The 6,956-nt window shown below is 53.6% G+C and overlaps 1 pseudogene; it reads left to right on the top strand.

Moving 5' to 3' along the window:
• Positions 1–3,383: 3,383 nt before the first annotated feature.
• LOC147107804 (protein NYNRIN-like) lies at positions 3,384–6,257 on the top strand (annotated as a pseudogene).
• Positions 6,258–6,956: the final 699 nt, after the last annotated feature.

Genomic DNA, 6,956 nt, shown 5'->3' on the forward strand with positions numbered 1-6,956 from the left:
GGGTGAGGTCACTCTGCTCCAGCAGTCGCTGTCGGGTGTAGTTGGACCTGTGGCCCGCTACGAAGGCATCCCGGATCAGTTCCTCCGTGTACTTAGTGGACGTTACCGCCTTACACCCACAGGCCCGGCCAAGCACGGACAGTGCTTGGAGGTATTCCTCAGTCGATTCCCCAGGTTGTTGCTTGCGACTCCCCAGGAGGTGCCTGGCGTAAACTTCGTTCACAGGGTGCGTGTACTGGGTCTTGAGGAGCTGGAGGGCGGCTGTGTACGAGGTCACGGTCCGGATGACTGAGTACACTCGGTGGTTCACCTTGGAGATCAGGACAGACAGTTTGTTCGCATCCGTTACGACCGCAGTGGAGGCAGTCAGGAATGCCTCGAAGCACATGAGCCAGTGAGCAAACTTGGTGGAAGCATCTGCTTCCCGACTGTCCAGGTCCAGGCATGCTGGTGTGAGGATCTTCTCCATTATAAAAAATTTAGTTAATAAAATTGATGCGCCATCAATTACTCAAAAGACTGAGGTTAAGCGAGTAACAACCAGGCTTTTATTAACTAAAGAATGAAGGTCTAGTCTCGAGTGGTCGACCCGTCCAGAATACTAAGGGACTGGGAGGTAGTCACTTATATACCTGGAATAGTGGGAGGAGTCAGCCGAGGCATGTCCAGACCTGTACCTAGTGGAATACACATACACATACAGACAGGTATAACAGTGGTTTACCACAGTGCTGTCCCCTTTAAATAGTGCCCCCCGAGTCCGAGAAGGGCCTGGGAATGCTCCATCCAACTGTCACTAATAGCACCAGGCAGAAAGGTTGCGGGCGCCACCGAATATCCGGTCCGGGGCACTAAAAAGGCGTTGCACACTGAAATGACGTCATGATCTGCCTGCGCCTGCGGGCGCACGCAAAAAGTTAGCGCCAGCGCTAAAAGGATACTCAATATGGGAGGTGGCGCTATATTCACTGCGCCCACCCGAAAATTGGGTAATTCCCAATTCTCGGGCTCTTTAGGCGCTAATCGCTGGCGCTACCAACCGAATTTCTAGGCCATAGAGACTAACGTTTAAAGAGCCTGGGAGATGGTAAAAGACCAGTTAAAGGCGAAGTCACCACCCACCGCAAAGAAACCAGTGTCAGTGGTGGAGGGATCTAGGTAATACCCCTTTAGGGGACAGTGCTTTAATTGTAAGAAGGAAGGTCACCTAGCAAAACACTGCAGGAGACCCAGAGAGGCACCGGACCACGATGCAATGCATAGATACCTCCCGAGGGATGAACCCAAACCCTCTGGGATGGAACAACAATTGGCTCAGTTAGTTACCCTTCTAAAAAAGGACGAATCCAAACCCTCTGGGACGGATCAACGATTGGACCAGTTGATAACCCTCATGAAAGCCCAAATTGTCATGGGGGGGGATGCAAAATCACTTACCGGTGCACGCAATCGCCAATGCACACCCATTGGAGGGACCCCTCCAAGGATCCACCCTATGACGGGGTTTGGCCTCCAAAGATTGGGCGGAAGTGGGGTTCCGACGTGATGGTAGCGGGAGACCAGTAGTCCTTGTTGTCTTAAAAGGGGGCTGGCAGCAGATTATGCTTATAGACACTGGCTCAGCCATTACCATCATCCACACCCCACACCCTGAACGCCATGCAGCGGCGGGCAAGGGTGGTATGGCCCTTAAAGGGTTTAATGGTGATACAACCACTGCATATACAGGGAAGGCCTCTGAACTTCAGTTGGGAGGCCTCACCTGTAAGGTCCCAGCGCCGATGTTGATGACCACCCTCGACGGAAGGGGAATTTTAGGGACTGATGTGTTGGATCAGTATGGCGTGGTAATAGTTTACAATCGGGACTGTGTTTGGATGGGATTGAGAAATAATGCAAGAGTGATAGAAATATCAGATGCTCACTCGGTTTTTGCTATTAGAAAGCCATCCGAGTATGACCCTCCGGGGAGCAAAAATGAAGCTGTGGCAAAACTAATTCAGGAATACCTAGCGGTGTTTGCCACATGCAAGCACGATTGTGTAAAAATGGCAGGTGAAGTGTCTATTGAGGGACCCCCCACTCATTCACTAAACAGTACCCCATCCCAAGGGAGAGTCACCCTTACATCCGAGACACCATAAAATCCCTAGTCGAGCAGGGTGTTGTTAGGACAGGCACTTTCACAACCAATTCACCCACATGGCCGGTTAAAAAGCCTGATAGCAGCTGGCGACTGACTATTGATTACAGAAAGTTAAATTCTCCAACGCCAGCCTGCTCACCGGTAGTAAGAGAAGCTCCCACCATATTATCTCAAATTCCCGCTGGTTCCAAGTACTTCTTGACCCTCGACATCGCCAGTGGATTCTGGAGTAGCCCTGTTAAAAGGGAGGATCAGTACAAATTCACGTTCACATTTGAGGACCAGAGCTACACCTGGGCATGCCTGCCTCAGGGGTTCCACAATGCCCCCACGATCTTCCACAAAAGAATGGCTGCAGTTTTAAAAGATTTTTCCCGCCCCACCTGCTTGCTACAGTACGTAGATGATCTACTGCTGGCAACCGATAGCATGGAGGGGCATCTGTCCCTTTTGCATGAACTGTCGATATTGTTGGCTCAGGCGGGACTAAAGGTGAATCCCCGTTACACTCAGTTGGTAAAAGAACGGGTCACCTTTCTGGGAGAGTCCATTTCTCCAGAGGGATCGTCCCCCGACTCCCACAAGGTGGAGATAATACAGCGACTACCATTACCCACTTCCAAAACAGCCCTACGATCATTCTTGGGTTTGGCGGGGTACCAAAGGAACTTTATCCCAGGCTTTGCAGAGTGCACAAAGCCCCTGTATGATTTGATAAAACTGCAGGGTGATGACCTACGCCTGGCATGGACTGATGCTCACACCCAACCCATGGCCAAATTAAAAACTGCAGTAATACAGCCCGCATGTCTGATTCCTCCGGATCCCACGCAGCCCTTCCATTTGGCGGTCGGGGCCACAGAACAAAGCTTCGCCGCAGTTCTGTGCCAATCGGCTACAGCCCATTGCATATGTGTCTGGGCGGTACATCATTTTACCTTCATTTCTGAGCTACAAGCGACCATCCTTCACAGCGCTCACACGCCTCTGAACCCACTGATGAAACCTGGAGATTCGCTAGTTTCCTCGCAGCGCCTCAGCAAATGGACATTGGAATTTATGGAAAGAGACATTGGTATTATCTCCAAACCCACCACATTGCTGCCACAATTTCTGGTTTAACTTTGAGACCCATCCTGTGCAGAAAGAGCCCCAGATGTACATATCGATGGGTCCTCATATCACATCGAGGGATCCCCCCACACCAGGTATTGCCAGAGAGAACCATCCAGCGATGATGCAGCCGACATTCCTCACAATATGCAGAAATCGCCGCACCTCTAACCGCCGGGAAAGAAACCTCAGATAGACTCGTGAATATTTGGTCTGATAGTGCCTATATTATAAACACCATGCTCTCCTTGCCCCTATACCACTAAAATGACTACCGTACAATAGACGGTAAGGCCCTGGTCCATGGGCCCTGGTTACGCCTGCTCTGGTCACACCTTAAACAGCGATCCCAGCCCTGCTTCCTAGGAAAGGCAGCAGCCCATAGAAAAGGGGGTCCACATAGCGAGGGAAATTCCAGAGCAGACAGAGCGGCCAAGGACGCTGCGATTGTTGGGGAGATAGAGGATATAGTTGTTGAGCCCTGCAATGCTGTTAGCAACAGATCACCTAGATTTAAAATCCCTGCAGCAGCAATACTGGCCATGTGCCGTTGTAAGCGCCTGGCACGAGGAAGGCAGACCCCTTCCCCAACCGACAGCCTGGGCCCCCAATACCACACTAGACACTGCCCCTGACAGACCCCTTCCCCAACCGACAGCCTGGGCCCCCAATACCACACTAGGCACTGCCCCTGACAGACCCCTTCCCCAACCGACAGCCTGGGCCCCCAATACCACACTGGGCACTGCCCCTGACAGACCCCTTCCCCAACCGACAGCCTGGGCCCCCAATACCACACTAGGCACTGCCCCTGACAGACCCCTTCCCCAACCGACAGCCTGGGCCCCCAATACCACACTAGGCACTGCCCCTGATAGACCCCTTCCCCAACCGACAGCCTGGGCCCCTAATACCACACTAGACACTGCCCCTGACAGACCCCTTCCCCAACCGACAGCCTGGGCCCCCAATACCACACTAGGCACTGCCCCTGACAGACCCCTTCCCCAACCGACAGCCTGGGCCCCCAATACCACACTAGACACTGCCCCTGACAGACCCCTTCCCCAACCGACAGCCTGGGCCCCCAATACCACACTAGACACTGCCCCTGACAGACCCCTTCCCCAACCGACAGCCTGGGCCCCCAATACCACACTAGGCACTGCCCCTGACAGACCCCTTCCCCAACCTACAGCCTGGGCCCCCAATACCACACTAGGCACTGCCCCTGACAGACCCCTTCCCCAACCGACAGCCTGGGCCCCCAATACCACACTAGGCACTGCCCCTGACAGACCCCTTCCCCAACCGACAGCCTGGGCCCCCAATACCACACTAGACACTGCCCCTGACAGACCCCTTCCCCAACTGACAGCCTGGGCCCCCAATACCACACTAGGCACTGCCCCTGACAGACCCCTTCCCCAACCTACAGCCTGGGCCCCCAATACCACACTAGGCACTGCCCCTGACAGACCCCTTCCTCAACCTACAGCCTGGGCCCCCAATACCACACTAGACACTGCCCCTGACTGACCCCTTCCCCAACCTGCAGCCTGGGTCCCCAATACCACACTAGACACTGCCCCTGACTGACCCCTTCCCCAACCGACAGCCTGGGCCCCCAATACCACACTAGACACTGCCCCTGACATACCCCTTCCCCAACCGACAGCCTGGGCCCCCAATACCACACTAGACACTGCCCCTGACTGACCCCTTCCCCAACCTGCAGCCTGGGCCCCCAATACCACACTGGGCACTGCCCCTGACAGACCCCTTCCCCAACTGACAGCCTGGGCCCCCAATACCACACTAGGCACTGCCCCTGACAGACCCCTTCCCCAACCTACAGCCTGGGCCCCCAATACCACACTAGGCACTGCCCCTGACAGACCCCTTCCTCAACTGACAGCCTGGGCCCCCAATACCACACTAGGCACTGCCCCTGACAGACCCCTTCCCCAACTGACAGCCTGGGCCCCCAATACCACACTAGGCACTGCCCCTGACAGACCCCTTCCTCAACTGACAGCCTGGGCCCCCAATACCACACTAGGCACTGCCCCTGACAGACCCCTTCCTCAACTGACAGCCTGGGCCCCCAATACCACACTAGGCACTGCCCCTGACAGACCCCTTCCCCAACTGACAGCCTGGGCCCCCAATACCACACTAGGCACTGCCCCTGACAGACACCTTCCCCAACCGACAGCCTGGGCCCCCAATACCACACTAGGCACTGCCCCTGACAGACCCCTTCCCCAACCGACAGCCTGGGCCCCCAATACCACACTAGGCACTGCCCCTGACATACCCCTTCCCCAACCTGCAGCCTGGGCCCCCAATACCACACTAGGCACTGCCCCTGACTCAGTAGAGCAGTTGCTGATGTTCAAAAGAAAGCCATACGCCTGCCCGGTGGTGTGTGTTCACCAGAGGTGGGTCAGGAACTGCTCTCCCTCTTTCACTCCCTGCCCACAGCAGGGCACTATTCGGCCCTGGTAACCTTCTATAAAGTAGCATCCACAGCTTGGTGGCCTTCCATGAGGGAAACAATCAACCTATATGTGGCACGATGCCCACTGTGCCTGCAGCATAATCCTCCCACCTGCACTAACCGAGCCTTGCTTCAAAGCGTGCCCCCACTTCAAGGGCCATGGACACACCTCCAGATAGACTTCATTGGGCCACTTCGACAAGCGTAAGGCAATTTTCAGCATGCCCTAGTGGTGGTGGATCAATTCACTAAATGGATCGAAGCATTCCCCTGCCGCTCCAACACCGCAATCATGGGAAACACTATTAAATCATGTGTTTTGTAGGTGGGGAGTACCGGTACAAGTGGACAGTGATCAAGGTTCGCACTTTACCGGTAAGATTTTTACCCACCTGCAGGAAATGTTGGAGATAAAACACAAACTACAATTTGCCCACCACCCCAGTCGTCCGGAGGGGTCGAAAGGGGGAACAGGACCCTCAAGTTAATGTTTAGAAAATTGTGTGGACCACCCCACTCAATGGGCTAACATGCTGCCAATGTGCTTAATGGCAATGAGTTCCACAACTCATAAAACAACAGGAGTCGCTCTATATCAGGCATGACGGGGAGACTCATGAGAACGTCAGGCCAGCTAACACTAACGGGGATGATCCCCTTGACAATGGAACCATGTAGTTCCAAGTGGCTGGAACAAGTGGTAGATCACACTGATCAGATGAATCGATTTGTGGCCATGAAATTGGGGAAGCCAAAAAGACAAATTAAAAGTTAATTTGACAAGAAAGTACGTCCCTTTGAGTGTCAGGTGGGGGACACCGTAAAGATTCCAAATTATGGGAAAAAGAAGCATGTCTTTGAGCCCAGGTGGTGGGGGCTGCATACGATTATAAACGGATTGAACCCCAGGGTTTATTTGATTCAGTTACCGGGCAAAAAGGGCATTAAGTACCAGAAATGGTGTCATATTAATCAGTTAAAAACTGCCAAAGAGTAAATACTGCACTGATCTTGTTTCCCACAGGACCATGATACGGATACAGATGACAGAACAATGCCATAAACAGCAGAGCTATACAAAAGCTAGGAGCCAGCCCATGGTGGGAAACAATGTATAATGTAGGACAACACCCCTGGCTCAGAACCCTCTCGATGCTTATGATACTGGCACAAGCCATAATTGTAATGGTGGGG

The sequence above is a fragment of the Somniosus microcephalus genome, chromosome 14 (assembly GCF_052327205.1).
Source record: "Somniosus microcephalus isolate GS21.2 chromosome 14, FLI_Smic_1.0, whole genome shotgun sequence".
NCBI classification, from domain to species: domain Eukaryota; kingdom Metazoa; phylum Chordata; class Chondrichthyes; order Squaliformes; family Somniosidae; genus Somniosus; species Somniosus microcephalus.